The 18582-nt window shown below is 45.2% G+C and overlaps 1 protein-coding gene across 2 annotated transcripts in view; it reads left to right on the top strand.

The window, feature by feature from the left end:
• The first annotated feature begins 988 nt into the window (after positions 1-988).
• The window catches only part of SLC7A2 (solute carrier family 7 member 2), a 155156-nt gene continuing 137562 nt past the window's right edge, over positions 989-18582 (top strand). For both annotated transcript variants that reach the window (XM_073645400.1, XM_073645402.1), the window contains exon 1: positions 989-1205. The gene's annotated coding sequence lies outside the window, so the exon portion shown is untranslated. The remainder of the gene's footprint in view (positions 1206-18582) is intronic.

Raw genomic sequence — 18582 nt, 5'->3', positions numbered from 1 at the left:
TAGAGCAAGTGCAGAGAAGAGCAACCAAGGTTATTAAGGGAATTGGGGAACTGCATTACCAAGACAGGTTATCAAACTTGGGGTTTTTCAGTGTGGAAAATAGTCATAGGAATGGAAAAAGTATATGCTCACAGTTCTTACTGAATGAAATGCCCATAGAGAAAGCCAGAATTGTGCCAAAGTAATACTTACCAGTCCTCAGTACTCAGCTGCTCCTGCGATGCCGCTCACAATTATTGATGCTCCGATACTGTGATGCTGCTGTCCGCCTCTTCTCTCGGCCCTTTACTAATAAGGAAGCACAAGGAGGAAGGCATTGTCAGTGTTTTTGTCTATATTCTTGCTACTATGTGCAGGCATGTACAGTTTATAAAGTCAAAATTTGTGAAAGTTTTTCTTTAATCTCAGAACAACCTCTGAATTATAGAGTGATTGTGATACTTCTTGAATCTATGTGGTTGTCATACAGTATCTGAAGAAAGAAAATCTTGCCATGCTCCACTGTGTGCTGTTTTATGGGGGTATCCTCCCCCTAAAAGGATTGCTTATAGTGGACTATATTTACAAAATTTGCAAATGGAGAAACCATACTTTGGCTCATGTAGTGCCTGTGGCTTCACAGTACTAAAAAGCAATTGTACGGGATCTGTGCTAATGCCGACAATTTGAGTATAGTCACATGGAAATATTTTTGGAATAAGCGAGATTCGGGGTCAATGAGATGCACTTTGGGGCTCATTCATTTTCTTGTCTTCTTCAGTATATAGGGCTGCTGCAGTGTTTTGTTGGGCGATGTATATCCACACTTCTTCTCTATAGGAATGCAGTATTCTCCAGCCCTGGCAGGCAGCATTGCTCTTGTTCTGTGTATGTGAGAACAGTTTACTTCTTTCAGACCTAACTTTAATTCCAATAAAATCCACATTTGCTAAGAACCAAACCCACACAAGGCGGATCCCTTCGCAGCTCACTGTCATTGGTGTGAGTGTGCTCAGTAAGTGAGTGCACCTCCCTCTCCCCCAGTCCAGCTTTCCATGCAGCCTGTCAGACACCCGACACCCCTGTATATGCTGTGTGCAGCCCCTGTGTAGCGTGGAATCTGGCTCCTACTGGTTCAAGCTGCTAAATACAATCTTTGCAAGAATCCCATACAAATAGACAGTCAGAAGAGAAGACTTTAGGAAGAGGAGGAGACCCTCTAAACTGTAAGTTCTGATCCCCATTTCCCAGTATGAGAGCTTATAGGGCCCCAGGCATTGAAAGGTCTTTTGGGAGGTGTGTCTGCGGTGAAGGAGTTCCCTTACACATTTCGGATGAGCGCATTGCTGCACTCAAATGCTCTATATGCAAACTCCTGTCAAGCAGCTTGTCATTTGTGATATTAGTTTTGCATAGGACTGCAAGTGAACTGCAGTTGTATGAAAACTTGTATGAACCACATTTTTTCCCCGTGATTTATTTATCCATTTATACACATATCATTAAAATGAATAGCGACATTCTTACTGTAATTAAGTCTATAAATCCTGCAGAGCAGATTATGGCGTGTAGGACTGGTAGCCTAATACAAATGTAGCAAGCGACAAATGAACGATTGTTTCACGTCATGTCTATTTGAAATACAATGTCAATAGGTGGTCAAACTACATAAATAGCATCGAAAGATTTTGTTGTCATCGTCTATAGAGCACAATTTGGTCAGTTCTTAGAAGCATTTATCTCAATGGTTTCTGAAGAACTGCGCGCTATAGTGAGATACATGTGGTTTTTATATTGGATATATATTATTGTACTGACATTTGTATTTTAACCTAAAGAGGTACAGTATTCCAGCAAATAGTAAGTATTGCTATGTTTATATTGCATGTACCTAATATTTGTTCTTTGGAGTGTGTGGTGGAAGGGGCGGAGGTAAGAGGAGGCGACATGTGATACATAGTGAGATAGATTTACTAAAGTGATTACACCTAGTCCTTCTCATAAAATGTATCAAACTTTCTCACAGGTCTAAAACATGAATTTGTCACTTCTCTAGTTTATCAAGAAGGCAGAGCTTGCTTCCAAATTTTGGCTCAGGTTTTCAGTAGAAAGAAAGCTAACCAAAAAACAGAGTAAAGTTGATCAAAAGTCAAGATGCATCAATCGGAATAAATTTAGCGCATCTTCATAATACCCAGTTAAGCCTACGCTGTGTAAACCTTACCATTAGTAAATCTGCCCCATTGTACCTCTTGATGAAAGGGACATGTGTGTCTGCCCTTTCATAAATCTAACAAATTGTATACTGTATAACAGTTCAGAGCACAATCTGGAAAAGAAGTATCAATCAAGTATTCTTTTTGTAACCAAATGTTCATGACTTTACAACTGCTACAAGTCCTGCTACTTTTGCATCAGCCTACATACTGTAGTTGTACAAATTCCACATTATGAACATTTAATGATGCTATCTCCAGCATTTATAATGAATAATGATCAGTGTCAGACATGTTATCACAGCCAAGTGTGACAGCGGCTGGATTAGTGCTCATCTAAATAACTAAACCAGACCCGCTCTGCCTATACTGTGACTGAGGAGCAGACTGGCTTTACTACTGAATTAAGCAGTCAGCCAGCCAGCCTCCTTTGAACCAGCACTGGCCATTACCACCCCAGAATGGAGTTTGTAGTGGAATATTGGAGCACGTTTCAGATGAGAACTACAGTATATTAGTAAATTTCATTACTTACTAAGTGAAGCACAAAGATTTTTTTCCAGTTGAACTGGACACACTATGTAATAATGGCTGCAGTGTGAAATATTTTTTTTTAATTTTGCCTCTACATTGCAGAGATATTAGCAATCAAAGTATTTGGCCCCTTATGAGTTGTCATTAAGTCCAATGGTTGTTATCTGATAGTTTTCATTGGGGGCATATACTTCTTCACCGTGTATGATGCTGACCAATCTTAAGCAGGCAGCAACACTCAAAGGAAAGAAGAACACGTCTCCATCATAGCTTACAGCAGGTTTCTCAGTATGTACGAAGTACAATGTCAGACAGCCCGGATCTCCTGGAAAATACAGTGGGTACGGAAAGTATTCAGACCCCTTTAAATTTTTCACTCTTTGTTTCATTGCAGCAATTTGGTAAATTCTAATTAATTTTTTTCCTCATTAAAGTACACTCTGCACCTCATCTTGACTGAAAAAATCTGAAATGTAGACATTTTTGCAAATTTATTAAAAAAGAAAAACTGAAATATCACATGGTCATAAGTACTCAGACCCTTTGCTCAGACACTCATATTTAAGTCACATGCTGTCCATTTCCTTGTGATCCTCTTTGAGATGGTTCTACTCCTTCATTGGAGTCCAGCTGTGTTTAATTTAACTTATAGGACTTGATTTGGAAAGGCATACACCTGTCTATATAAGGCCTCACAGCTCACAGTGCATGTCAGACCAAATGAGAATCATGAGCTCAAAGGAACTGCCCAAGGAACTCAGAGACAGAATTGTGGCAAGGCACAGATCTGGTCAATGTTACAAAAGAATTTCTGCATTACTCAAGGTTCCTAAGAGCACAGTGGCCTCCATAACCCTTAAATGGAAGAAGTTTGGGACCACCAGAGGTCTTCCTAGACCTGGTCTTCCAGCCAAACTGAACAATTGTGGGAGAAGAGCTTTGGTGAGAAAGGTAAAGAAGAACCCCTGAGATCATTGTGGCTGAGCTCCAGAGATGCAGTAGGGAAATGGGAGAAAATTCCACAAAGTCGACTATCACTGCAGTGCTCCACCAGTCGGGCCCGATGGAAGCCTCTCCTCAGTGCAAGACATATGAAAGTCCGCATAGAGTTTGCTCAAAAACACATGAAGGACTCCCAGACTATGAGAAATAAGATTCTCTGGTCTGATGAGACAAAGATAGAACTTTTTGGTGATAATTCTAAGCGGTATGTGTAGAGAAAACCAGTCACTGCTCATCACCTGCCCAATACAATCCCAACAGTGAAACATGATGGTGGCAGCTTCATGCTATGGGGGTATTTTTCAGCTGCAGGGACAGGATGATTGGTTGCAATTGAAGGAAACATGAATGCAGCCAAGTACAGAGATATCCTGGATGAAAACCTCTTCCAGAGTGCTCTGGACCTCAGACTTGGCCGATGGTTCACCTTCCAACAAACAATAACCCTAAGCACACAGCTAAAATAACAAAGGAGTGGCTTCAGAACACTTCTGTGACCATTCTTGATTGGCCCAGCCAGAGCCCTGACCTAAACCCAATTGAGCATCTCTGGAGAGACCTGAAAATGACTGTCCACCAACATTCACCATCCAACCTGACGGAACTGGAGAGGACCTGCAAGGAAGAATGGCAGAGGATCCCCAAATCCAGGTGTGACAAACTTGTTGCATCATTCCCAAGAAGACTCATGGCTGTACTAGCTCAAAAGGGTGCTTCTACTCAATACTGAGCAAAGGGTCTGAATACTTAGGACCATGTGATATTTCAGTTTTTCTTTTTTAATAAATTTGCAAAAATTTCTACATTTCTGGTTTTTTTTCAGTCAAGATGGGATGCGGAGTGTACTTAAATGAGAAAAAAAATTAACTTTTTAGAATTTACCAAATGGCTGCAATGAAACAAAGAGTGAAAAATTTAAAGGGGTCTGAATACTTTCCGTACCGACTGTAGTAGACAGCGTCCAGCAGGTGATGCTTGAAAAAGACCTGTGACAGGACGGAAAGTCGCATCCTGTGTATGGCAGAATAAAGATGTTTTGAACTTCATCACCTGCTGGACGCTGAGTACTATTTTCTGTGCAAGCTGTATCCAAGTGGGTTACATGGATTTTGGACCTTGCATCTGTATTCGGGAGAATGCCCTGATCTGCTCTTTTGTCCATAGAAGAGTGCTGCGAGCCAACCCTTCAGGTTTGGAGCCCAGATGTCCTCCTGGTCTAACTTCCTGCATGTCTGTGTGGGGAGAGGGACAGTGCAGCTGAGTTTAGCTGTGTAACATTACAAACCCTCTCCAGCTCTCCTCCTTTAATAGCACTGTCACCTCTACTATCCTGCCCAACACTGCTTGTTTGGAGCTGGGAAATCAAAGTGTCAGAATCACACTTATGTCTGTTTGAGCTCACAGAAATTTGTAATAGCTATGCAGTGAGATCAGAGCAGGGTGTCATTATATCTCACACAGGATTAGTCCAGGACAGGCATTATGACTCCTGTGTGAGACATAATGACTGCTTGGTTTGTTATCACTGCAGAATGATTAAAAGTTGCCTAAGCACAGCAGACATAACTGTAATTAATGACACATCTCTGGAAAGGCAGTTGTGGTAGGAGGGGCAGTACAGCAGAGGTGACAGCGCAATGAAAGGAGAATCTCTGATAAACGTGTTTGTGACACAGCTAAACTCAACTGTGCTGCCCCTCTGTTGCAAGAAGTTATACCGAGAGATCAGGGTGGAATCACTATATCTCAAACTCTGAGAAACCTGGTCTAAGTTATTATGGGGGGTGTTCCTTCTCCTTTGTGTTGTTGCCTGCTTATAATTGGTCAGCATCATAGAGAAGGAAGAAGTACACACCTCCAGTGAAAATGATCTGATAACACCCACTTGGACTTATCAAAAATTATTTCATTAGGGGCCAACTACTTTGATTGCTAATATTTCTACAATGGACAGATGAAATAAAAACAAACAAATGTTTTATTATCCTCTGCAGCCACTATTACATTGTGTGTCCAGTTCAGCATGAAAATTTTGGTGAAAGTTCATCTCTAACAAAAATATTTTTAACTGGACAACATTCTATATATTTATTTAATAGCAACCACATTTGGTGTATTATTGGCAAACGCAGTATTGACTGGGTGCCAGGGGTACACTAATAACATTGACTCTGGGGGCCTACTGTTGAGCTACATGCAAATATTACAATATATATTCCTCTTATTTACAAGATTACCTATGCTTCTATATAATAAGCTGGTTGGTTTGTTAAATGAATGATGAGATGCTGCTCTTGTCTGTGCATAGTGAATCAAATATAGTATATTGGGACAACAACTGCTCATATAGGAGGTGGAGGGGCCAATCCTGCACAGGGGCCTACTGGGAGGATCACTTTTTACCCTGTGGGCCAGTCCTAGCCTGGGTATATACAATGGATAATCCCACAACAAATATACCATGTGCACTCATAACCATTGTTGTAGGCCGAAATACAATAGGATGAAGAAACAGCCTTCTTCTGCGGGATAAAGGTAAATCATATTATTCTCAAATGCAAAATATTTCACAGAATCTATTTTATGGATGAACTTTGTAAGGTAAACCTGGTATAAGCAGTTACTGGGGTAGAGTTAAGAAAACAATCAAAATCAAAAAGAAAAAATGTCTGTTGCCCATAACAGCCAATCAGAGCACAGCATTAATTTTCAGCTGCTGATTATGGAATGAAATGTGCACTGTAATTGGTTGCTATGGGTAGCCAAGACAATTTTTCTTTTAGCCAATTTTTATCAATCTCTGCCTGTATTTTGATAAGTTTATGCAGACAAAATTTGACTTTTCTCAGTAGTTCTGCTACAAAAGGAAGAAAATGCTCAATAGCGCCAACAATTGATAGTCACCCAGTAAGTCAATCCATGAAAGAGCCTTTCAACATCACAAGGCACATAAGAAAAATCAGACCCATCTGTAGACAGATGTTTCATCAGTACAGAGATGGGCAGCGTTCAACTGGGTGAGAAGCTTTCAACGGCTTCCAACACATACTGGTTATCAGTTGGCAATGCTCAATGGAAAAAAATAATGCCAAGTAGTTCTCCAAAAGGAAGAAAACTCTATTACTGCCTATAGGCATCTATGCTAAAAGTCAATGTCCGACCCATACAAAATAATTGTCATTTATTCTATACCACCACACTGTGTCAAAGACATTTCATCCAGTCGACCAGTACCCTGCTTTGTAATGAGTTGGAGTAGAAGCTCTTACATTGATGTCTACAAATGGGTGCCAATGGGTGTCTGGTTTTACTAATATTTGACTAATATGGACAGGGCTGCCACCAGGAATTTCAGGGCCTCATACTGGCCCCCTTGAGACTCCACCCCAGCTCCTTCTCCATCCCTCAAACCTTCCAAAGTTCCACCGCCCACTCTTGGAAAAACTCCACTTCTGCACCACGTCCTCACCAATCACACATTAACGGTTCCCATTGAACACCATATCACATACATAGCCATCAGCTTTTCTTTTGGCCAAAAGATTTTTTAAGCTGCCACCACCACGACAAGGTAGACTGTTTTTGCAGGGCCCTACTCTACGCTAACCTTTTAAAAATTTCTTAAAATATCCAATACTCTTTTTAGGTATATTTTTATTTATTTTTCCTGACTGATGTTGCCTCTGGGGCCTGGTGAGCAAAAGCAAAAGAGGTGAGACCCTCCTCCAGCATGTCTCACCCAGGCCGGGCCCCCCTCTTTGCTTCTGCTCACCGGACCCCATACACCAGTAAGGGTAGTAATGCCCTGATGGCAGCACTGATAGCAGCCCTAAATATGGATCAAACATTTTCTTAGAACTTGGCACTGACGGGAGTTTTCTTCCCGTTGGAGGGGCTACTTTTTTCCATAGAGTATTGATTACATTTACCAATAGAGCACTGACTGTAAGACTCAATATACCACGTGGAGCTCCTCAATAAGAACCAGTAGCCATAGACTGTGCTCAGACATTGTGATAGTATAAATAAATATGTTTTACTAAGGCAATAAAGTCAACTCTTGCTGGTGAAGCAATGATATGTACACTGCGTAGGCGATGACCAAATCCTATACAGATTGCACAGTATTTTGTGGCCTATCCTCCTGTGGACGCATATAACAGGTTATCAGACATAGCAGCTTTTATTGGGTCTGTAAGCTGAGAAGGGCTCACCTTCATCGCTAAAGAAGATTTAGATGAGGTGAAGTCAATGATCTTTGTGGATTATCTACAGATGAAAAAGACAGAAAGGACTTGGAGGTCAGGAAAGGGATTGAGTGAAGACTATTAATTATAATCTTTCTTTTTCATTTATTAAATTGCTGCTGATGGTGGTCATATTGGAATGACTTCCATTACAAGTGTAACGTGGTGCGGGGCAGTAGCCATGGGCGAGGTACTCATCTTCCACGCCCCGGCATGCTATATGAAAATGAGGGTCCTGCCTGTGTGCGTGTGCTCTTGTTACCTGGGCGATATACCTCTGCAGACTGCATGGTGCCACGCTATTGGGCAGGCCAGGACCAGATGTTAAAGATGAATTGAAGGAGACCAAAGTCCAAAAAGAAAACTTCTTTTTACTGAACATGAACTTGATAAGAACTATGTACATCAGATAATCGCAAATTTCTTCACAAAGGTTTGTCTTGCATTAGGCAGGCATGGCCACTTCTTAGTTACATTTAATGACATTTAATTTCTCTCTGATTCAAAATTTTCTCCATTCTTTGTGCTCTATAATAATGATAAATGCTAAATAAGTATTTGATACACTGCCGATTTTGCAAGTTTTCCCACCTAGAAAGAATGGAGAGGTCTGTAATTTTTATCGTAGGTACACTTCACCTGTGAGAGAAAGAATCTTAAAAAAAAATCCAGAAAATCACATTGTATGATGTTTACATAATTATTTGCATTTTATTGCATGAAATAAGTATTTGATACAATAGAAAACAATACTTAATATTTGGTACAGAAACCTTTGTTTGCAATTACAGAGGTCAGACGTTTCCTATAGTTCTTGACCAATTTTGCACACACTGCAGCAGGGATTTTGGCCTACTCCTCCATACAGATGTTCTCCAGATCTTTCAGGCTTCGGGGCTGTTGCTGGACAACATTGAGTTTCAGCTCCCTCCAAACATTTTCTATTGGGTTCAGGTCTGGAGACTGGCCAGGCCACTCCAGGACCTTGAAATGCTTCCTTCGGAGCCACTCCTTAGATGCCCTGGCTGTGTGTTTCGGATCATTGTCATGCTGGAAGACACAACCAAGAACCATCTTCAATGCTCTTACTGAGGGAAGGAGGTTCTTGACCAAAATCTCATGATATATAAACCCATCTATTCCCCCTTCAATACAGTGCAGTCATCCTGGGCCCTTTGCAGAAAAGCACCCCCAAAGTATGATGTTTCCCCCACCATCCTCACGGTTCGGACGGTGTTCTTGGGGTTGTACTCATCCTTCTTCTTCCTCCAAACATGGCGAGAGAAGTTGATACCAAAAGGTTATATTTTGCTCTCGTCTGACCACATGACCTTCTCCTATGCCTTCTCTGGATCATCCAGATTGTCATTGGTGAACTTCAAATGGGCCTGCACATTTGCTGGCGTGAGCAGGGCTACCTTGCATGCGCAGCAGTATTTGAATCCATTACGGCATAGTGTGTTACTAACAGTAATGTTTGAGACTGTGGTCCTAGCTCTCTTCAGGTCATTGACCAGGTCCTCCCATGTAGTTCTGGGCTGATTTCTGACCTTTCTCAGAGTCATCCTTACCCCACGAGGCGAGACCTTGCATGGAACCCCAGACCGAGGGAGATTGACAGTCATCTTGTGTTTCTTCCATTTTCTAAAAATTGGCAATTGTTGCCTTCTCACCCAGCCGCTTGCCTATTGTCCTGTAACCTATCCCAGTCTTGTGCAGGTCTACAATTTTGTCCCTAGTGTCTTTAGACAGCTCTTTGGTTTGGCCATGGTGGAGAGGGTGAAGTATGATTGATTGAGTGTGTGGACAGATCTTTTATGCAGGTAATGAGTTCAAACAGGTGCAATTAATACAGGTTATGAGTGCAGAATAGGAGGGCTTCTTGAAGAAAAGAGAGGCAGAATTCTTGCTGGTTGGTAGGTGATCAAATACTTGCCCGTATTTTTCGGACTATAAGACGCACCGGACCATAAGACACACTTAGGTTTTAGAGGAGGAAAATAGAAAAAAACTTTTAGCATAAAATGCACTGCTATGGGGGAGTCTGCTGCTGACACTGTTATCGGGGTAATGTCCCCCAATTCTGAACTATTATCCCCCATTCTGGTATGTATGCCCCCCCATCATGATATATGTGGCCACCATCCCCATCCTGGTATACCTGGCTCTCTATCCTGTTATATATACTCCCCTTCCTGGTATACATCGCCCCCCATCCTGGTATATATGTCACCCCCCCATCCCCATCCTGGTATTTATGGCACCCCCCATTCCCATCCTGGTATTTATGGCTCCCCCCCCATTCCCATCCTGGTATTCATGGCACCCCCCATCCCCATCCTGGTATTCATGGCACCCCCCATCCCCATCCTGGAATACATGGCCCCCCATCCTGGTATATATGGCACCCCCCATCCCCATCTTGGTATTGATGGCACCCCCCATCCCCATCGTGGTATTCATGGTAACCCCCATCCCCATCCTGGTATTCATGGTGCCTCTCATCCCCATCCTGGTATACATGGTCCCCCCATACTGGTATATATGGCACCCCCCATCCCCATCCTGGTATTCATGGCACCCCCCCATCCTGGTATTCATGGCACCCCCCCATCTCCATCCTGGTATTCATGGCCCCCCCATCCCCATCTTCGTATTCATTGCACCCCCCATCACCATCCTGGTATTCATGGCCACCTCATGCAGTACACAAAAATAATAAAGAATTCTACTCATTTTCCTCTGCTCCAGTGCTGCGTCCTGTTCTGCTGCCAACAGCTGACATCAGCGAGTGAGCTGCGCATGATGTCATAGACATGCGCCCTGACACGCTCAGGTCAGCTGCCGGAAGATTCACTTCCCCCCACGCCCGGTACTATGGGCGGGTATACTGTTAGCTGCAGCCGCGGCTTCTGCAGCTGCTCGGCTATCATGTGCCCGCTACTAAAGAGCATGAATATTCACTGTTCCCCACGACCATGGCAGTGGAGAACAGTGAATATTCATGCTCTTTAGTAGCGGGCACACTAGATTACCGAACAGCTGCAGGAGCCACGGCTGCGACTAACAGTATGCCCACTATTAAAGAGATGGAATATTCACTGTTCCCCATGCCCATAGTCCCTCCCACCGCCGGCTTCAGTGTATAGCGGTGGGTGGGACTATGGTCGTGAGGAGCAGTGAATATTAATTTTCTTTAGCAGCGGGCACAGTGTGAGCTGCAGCAGGCGGCTCCTGCCTCTGTGACCCGCTGCCAACCCCCCCCTTCACCATCCGCAGCCGGACAACCACCCTCAATTGTATATCCACACAATAAGATGCACCCCCCACTTTCTTCCAAAATTTTGGAGGAAAAAAGTGCGTCTTATAGTCCGAAATATATGGTATTTCATGCAATAAAATGCAATCTAATTATTGAAAAATCATACAATGTGCTTTTCTGGTTTTTCTTTTTAGATTCTGTCTCTCACAGTTCAAGTGTACTTAAGATAAAAATTACAGACCTCTCCATTCTTTTTAGGTGGAAAAACTTGAAAAATCAGCAATGTATCAAATACTTATTTTCTCTGCTGTATACAGGATGTCCCTGAAGACTTGGCACAGGAATTCTCATCAACTATAATTTTAATTAATTTAATGTAATCAAGTATAATAGAATTTTGCAAAGCGCATCAACCTTTGCATCGCAAATGATGGAACTCATACTGAAGAAGTTATTTAATATTCCATTGCATAAAATGTTGTAAATAAATTTCATTTCTTGAAAATATGTATTTCTGCCTATGTGTCCTATGTGTCCAGACTTCAGGGATACCCTGTATATATATATATATATATATATATATATATATATATATATATATATATATATATATATATGCAGTATATACAGTATATATATATATATATATATAATTTTATGGTAGCCCTTGATTTTAAGGATGATTGACCATAAAAGCTCAAAGAAAATGTGTAAAACCATATTACTAAATTTGAAGTCAGTCATGTTCCTGTGTACACTGTGCTGGTAGGAAGATGTCAACACGCACTATAGACCTATGATAGAAATCTGCTCTTGCTCATATTCTGAAACAATGTTTTGTGGCGTTCCATTCTTTATTATACATAGGATTGGATGACCTAACTTAACCTAGACATTTTCCAGCTAGAAGAAACTTGAACAACGCCCCTCTCATTCCATTTCCAACGCCTAATATTCATTTATCATAAACCATTGAGAGATTATTGGACTGACACTGAATATCACAGGAAATGCAATGTCTTAGCCATGAATTACTGCCAATGAGGGTCATCTAGCAGCATATTTTTTAGAAATATTGGCTACAATAACGCTTTTTGATTATTAGTCCTGTTTTATAGTGATGTGACAGGAATTGGAAGATGGATTTAGAGCAAAATTTAAAAAAAAAATTACATTATACCTCTAATTCATAACTACAGGGTGGGCCATTTATATGGATACACCTAAATTAAATGGGAATGGTTGGTGATATCAACTTCCTGTTTGTGGCACATTAGTATATGGGAGGAGGAAAACTTTTCCAGATGGGTGGTGACCATGGCGGCCATTTTGAAGTCAGCCATTTTGGATCCAACTTTATTTTTTTCAATGGAAAGAGGGTCATGTGACACATCAAACTTATTGAGAATTTCATAGGAAAAACAATGGTGTGCTTGGTTTTAACATCTGAAAGCATCGTCAGCATCTGAAACAACGGATACTGGAAGCCTGTGCTAGCATTTCTTCAGCGGTGTTGCTATCAGTGTGTCAAGAGTGGGAGAAGAGGATTGCATTGACAATCCAACACAATGGGCAGCACTTTGAACACATTTTATAAGTGGTCATAAACTTGTAAAAAACTCATGAAAGAATAAAGTTACGTTAAAACCAAGCAAACCATTGTTTTTCTTATGAAATTCTCAATAAGTTTGATGTGTCATATGACCCTCTTCCCATATCCATATAAATGGCCCATCCTGTACAGTATGTGATTAGTAGACAAGCAACCTATACTCTAAAAACAAGTAAAACTTTACCCAGGTAGAAATTTCATAATAAAATGATAGCTGTGGGATCTTTTTGTTCTTATCATGTTTGATACATGCCTATTTTCCAGGTAACTTTGCTGACTTGTCAGCCGGTTAACCCTTTGGGTTTATATTGCAACCATTGCAACTAGGGAAGAAGCTGGAAAAGAAGGGCTTGGCAAGGCATGTACTCCAAGAGCTATGTGCCAGGGCAATGTTGACAAGCCATTCTCATTTGTCCTCGGTATTTAGATCCTGAGCTATGCTGAAGTTTTTATTAGTCTCATAATAACGGTACCTTATAGGATTGTTATATCCTTTTTCAAGTGTAACACAGGTACTTTAGATGCAGTGACACAGGAGCACAGAGCAGCCAATACAGGGTTAATAAACAGGGAAAGTTTATGATAACAAGATGAATCTCCACGCAGGGAGTAACAGGGGAAAATATGGGGAAATAGGTATTAGTCTGTACCTGACTGTTTACAGTTTTACTAGATGTAGCAGGGTCAAACGGGTAACAAACAACAGTTTTTTCACTTAGCTGACTTGTATCCTCTACAAGGCAGTTGCCAGCTGGTGCTGGTGACGCTGTCTTCAGGCTTCCCCGCCCAAACAATGCTCCGTCTTCTGGCTGCAGCAGGCGGTCTCCGGTTTTACCCGCTGAGCCCCTAGTCCATAACACGGCACCTCACGTGCTCAGCTCCACGGACCCTGCGTCTCTTCTCCCTACAGTCAGCTTGACTCCTCCGGTCCACTGCACTCGGATCCCTTGCTCCAAGTCCTGTAGCCAGGAGTCTGGACCCTCTCACACTGCTCTGCTCCGCAGGACTCAGCTCCGCTTTCCCACGCAAACGTCCTCGTCTCTCCCTCTCTCTCGTCACACCAGTAGTCCTTCTGTCACCTGACCTCCCAGCTCTCTCTCTCGACACTCCCCCTGCTTCCCTGTCACATGACTCCTCTGCTTTCAGTCTGTCTTCCCCCTGCAACAAGAGGTACGGCAGTTCCGGATCCCTTGCTCTAAAGGCACTTACACCCCGGTCTTCCACCTCACACTCCCGCTCTCCTTTAACTCGCCATTCCATGGGCGAGCGTTCCTTCATCAAACGTTCACATTCTTGGACTTCCTGTACGATACGGTACCATATGAATTGATCTTGTTCGTAATGGTGAGGAGGCACTCCTGCTGTTGTCCGTTCTGACCAGCGTAACTCAGTTTGACCGATGGGGGGTGCAGGGTCACTCGGATTTCAACCGATGTTGTTCCCTCGCCACCTGCACTGGGGACTACTGCAGGTAATCGAGTGCTGGGGCTCGGAGGTAGAATCAACAACTCTTCTTCGTCCACATCATGGCTTGGGGCAACTGTGACAGGTCCCTCTCTAGAAGCAGGTGATTCTTCTTCATCCTTGTCATCTTTAGACAGACAGGGTCGCAGCATACTACGATGAACCACTCTGGTAGGGGCTCCTTCAACCCCCTCGGGTTGAACTTCATACACCGGTCCTTCAGCGCCAATCCTGTGCTTCACTTGGTGCGGGGTCCGTTCCCACCGCCTACTCAATTTGCCCCGGGGCCGCCTGTCCCGAACCAACACCGCTCCCCAGGCCTCAGAGCTGTCCCTCGAAGAGGCAATGTCTCATGATGTTTGAGCTCCTGAAACTTTTGTTGTACCAACCGTCGGAGGGTCTGCAGTCGATGCCGATGTTCTCGGACCCAGGAAGACATCACCAGCTTGGCCACAAACTCAGGCCATCGTACCTTCCGATCTTCCTCCAACGTGCGGAGCATTTGGATCAGTGTCCAATTAAAGCGTTCACAGACCCCATTTCCTTGAGGGTGGTAAGGAGTAGTCCGTGACTTCTCAATCTTGTACAACCGGTGCAGCTCTTCCATCACCTGGCCTTGGAAGCAGGCGCCTTGATCGGAATGAATGCTCTTTGGGCAGCCGTACACCCGAATGAAGTCTCGGCAGATGGCCTGTGCAACTGACTCGGCGGTCTGGACTCTGGTCGGGGTCACTACCGCAAACTTGGTGAAGTGGTCTGTCATTACTAGGCAATGTTCATACCCGAGATGTGCCGGTCCAACAGTCAAATAGTCGATCATCAGCACCTCCAAGGGGGCAGAAGTCACAATAGTTTGTATGGGGACCCGCTGCTCCGGGGGCTTTACCAGCTCACAGCTCCGACATCTTCAACAAGTGTCTTCTATTGTTGCTCGCAGTCGGGGATGATACACCAGCCTCTGAAACCACTGAAACGTCTTCTCTGGTCCGAAGTGAGCCCTTCGTTCTTGAGCTTCCTTAGCCACTACTCCGACCAACTTCTCTGGGATCACCACTTGCCAGGTGGTCCCGAACTCTCGCAGTAGCTGCACCCGTCGGTACCGCAGCCCGTCTCGCAAACACAGTCTCTCCCATTGTCCTAGCATTTTCAGTGCTCCCGAGGACAGGGTACTCCTCTCTTCTCGACTGGGGACTTGCCGCAAAGCCACCCATTGACGTAATTGAGCAACTTCTCTGTCAGTCTGTTGAAGTCTGATCCAGTCATCTCTTGGCCATCCTAGCACTTGTTCTTCCGACGTCTCTCTGATCTATCCCTGCGCCACAGCTAGCGGTCCCACGAAACTTCGGAAGCTAGGGGTCTCATCCGCCTCCAAATCTTCATCGTGGTCATGATCAGGCCGTTCATATGTCACTCTGGAGAGGGCGTCGGCGTGAGTACTCTCTGCCTTAGGCCGGTAGGCGATCTTATACCGGTACCTGGCCATGCGGGCCACCCGCCGCTTCTCTAGGGCCCCCAATTTTGCATTCTCCAGGTGGGCCAGCGGGTTGTTATCTGTTCTCACCTGTACTTCAGACCCGGACAAATACACTGCAAACTTCTCAGTCATTGCCCAAACCAGAGCCAGCAACTCTAATTTGAAAGAACTATAATTATCTGGGTCCTCTCGGAGTCGTGAAGGGAGCGGCTGGCGTACACGATCACGCGCTCTTTCCCCTCCTGTACTTGGGATAACACGGCTCCCAGACCATGTACGCTCCCATCAGTGTGGAGTATGAAAGGTTGGGAGAAATCCGCATAGGCAAGTATTAGGGCCTCGGTCAGGGCCATTTTTAGGGCTCGGAAGGCCTCTTCCTGGCCGCTTCCCCACCGAATCGCCTGATTCTTGGAGCCCGCCGGCACTCCCTTAAGTAGCTCCAGCAATGGGTTGGCTATGTGGGTGAAGTTATTCACAAATCTTCGGTAGTACCCGGCAAGTCCCAGGAAGGCCCGAACGTCCTTTACTGTCTTCGGGGTAGGCCACTCCTGTACGGTGGCCACCTTTTCCTGGGTGGGCCTGACTCCTTCACCGGACACAGTATGACCGAGATATTCGATCAGTTTGCGGAACAGGTGGCACTTCTGGGGCTTCACCTTTAGGCCATGACTCTGTAGGCGACTCAGTACTTGCTCCAGTCGCTGGAGGTGCTCCTCGAAGGTGGCAGCATAGACAATTATGTCGTCAAGGTAAATCAGTGTCGCCTCGAAGTTCAAATCGCCCAGGCACCTCTCCATCAGACGCTGGAACGTCCCGGGGGCGTTAGGCGAAGGGAATTCGATTGAACTCGAACAGTCCCAGGGGTAATATGAACGCCGTCTTCACACGGTCATGTTCGGCCATGGGCACCTGCCAGTACCCACTGGCCAGATCCAAGGAGGAGAAGTATCTTGCCTTCCCTAAGGCCCACAGGGACTCTTCGATACGGGGTAGTGGGTAAGAGTCCCGTACTGTACATGCATTCAGTCGTCTATAGTCCACACAGAACCGCAGGGTGCCATCTTTCTTCTGAACCAGGACAATCGAGGCTGCCCACGGACTCTGACTCTCCCGTATCACACCATTCTGTAACATATGGGCTAGCATCTCCTTAACCTCTTTATACATCTGTGGAGGTATCTGCCGGTATCTCTCCCGTACTGGGGCAGCGCTCCCAGTAGGAATCTCGTGGATAATGGCTTCGGTGCAACCAAAATCATCCTCATGTCGAGCAAAGACTTCCTGGTACCGCTCCAGCACATCCTCAACCTGCTGCACCTGTCGAGGTGTAAGTCCCGTCAATTCAGCTCGCATTCGTTCTAGGATTCTTCATCCCCCCTTCACACTAGCCCGGTGGGGTTCCGGCGGCACGGTGACCACCAGAGTCCAGGGGTCTCCTCGTACAGCAGACAGCTGTACCACATCAGGTCGCACCAACTTCTCTGGCATTCCCAGAATCTGGGCTATTTCCGCCCTGGGAGGGAGAGTGAGATCATCTTCGCCCAGATTAACACACCGCACTATAACATTGCCACCCTGGACTGTGGCCAGTGTCCGAGCCACCAAGAGTCCGGGGGGTACTTTGTCCATCGATGTTGGTTCTATCTGAACTTCGACCCCCTCAAGAGGTGTGCAGGCCCGTGCGGGTAATGTGAGTACAGTTTGTCCGGGCGGTAAGGTGAGCGCCGCAGCTGCTGGCACTATTATTTTCCCCAGAATCTTCCCTTCACTCGACGTCTCCTGAGCCTGGGCGGCTCGGATTAGTTGTTGAAAGACCCTCCTTTGAGGAGTTTGCGGGTCCCACTGGTCTAGGGGAATCTCCTTCGGCTCACTAAGCAGAATTTGCCGATCTCTTTCAGCACATTCATTCCGAGGGTCACCGGGGGTCCACTTCCGGTTCCCCCTGTGACCAGGACGACTCCTTTTTTTCCCACATCTTTTCCACACACTCGTATCTTCATCCACACCACCCCTGCGACCGGGATGGGTAATTGATTAGCTGCCGTGAGTCTAATTACTGGTCCCCATTCAGGCCGCGCTATCTCTGGAAATCGCTGTTGAAAGTAGGCTTCTGTCATCGTAGTCACCTGGGATCCCGTGTCAACCAGGCAGTGAAAATCCTGACCGCTTATTTCGGCCCAGACAGTCAGGCTGCTGGAAACTAGGTCCTTGGGACTTCCTTTTTTTCTTTCCCCTTCCTCAGGCTCCGTGCTGTGTCCCCCGAATACGGAGCCCGCTAGTTTAACGGCTGTCGCGACCGGGGCCGCCCTCGGCTAGCACAGCCCCTGGCGTAATGTCCTGCGCCTCCACACTTCCAGCAGGTCATGTCTCTGTCTGTGTAGGGCTTCCTCCCTCCTCTATGGAACTCTCCTGCAGGGAGGGTCCTGAATTCAATTCTTTCCATAACAGGGGCAATCGATCTGGGTATCTCTGGTGTTGGGGCAGGGTTCTTCTTGAGACTGGACCATTCATCCCGCATCTCCTGTATCTCCTTCCACATCTCTCGAGCCCATTCCGGTTCAGCTCCAGGCGGGGTGGGTACCTCATTACTCCGGACCATCCCTACCAGGGCCGTCACCCCCATCTCCTGCTCTCTCACACGTGCCTCCGCCCCCACTTCTAGAAAAGTCATACGTGGGTTGGCGCGCAGGCGCTCCCGCAAGGCCTGCTTCAGCTGCACATCCCTGAGGCCTGCCACAAACTGGTCCCTTAAGATCACGTCAGGGGGGCCCATCCCCAAATTCCCCATGTCG

Source organism: Phyllobates terribilis, unplaced genomic scaffold (genome assembly GCF_046119375.1).
Source record: "Phyllobates terribilis strain yellow unplaced genomic scaffold, ASM4611937v1 Scaffold_1__5_contigs__length_1240528914, whole genome shotgun sequence".
Classification (NCBI taxonomy): domain Eukaryota; kingdom Metazoa; phylum Chordata; class Amphibia; order Anura; family Dendrobatidae; genus Phyllobates; species Phyllobates terribilis.
This window is presented reverse-complemented; position numbering and strand designations above follow the sequence as displayed.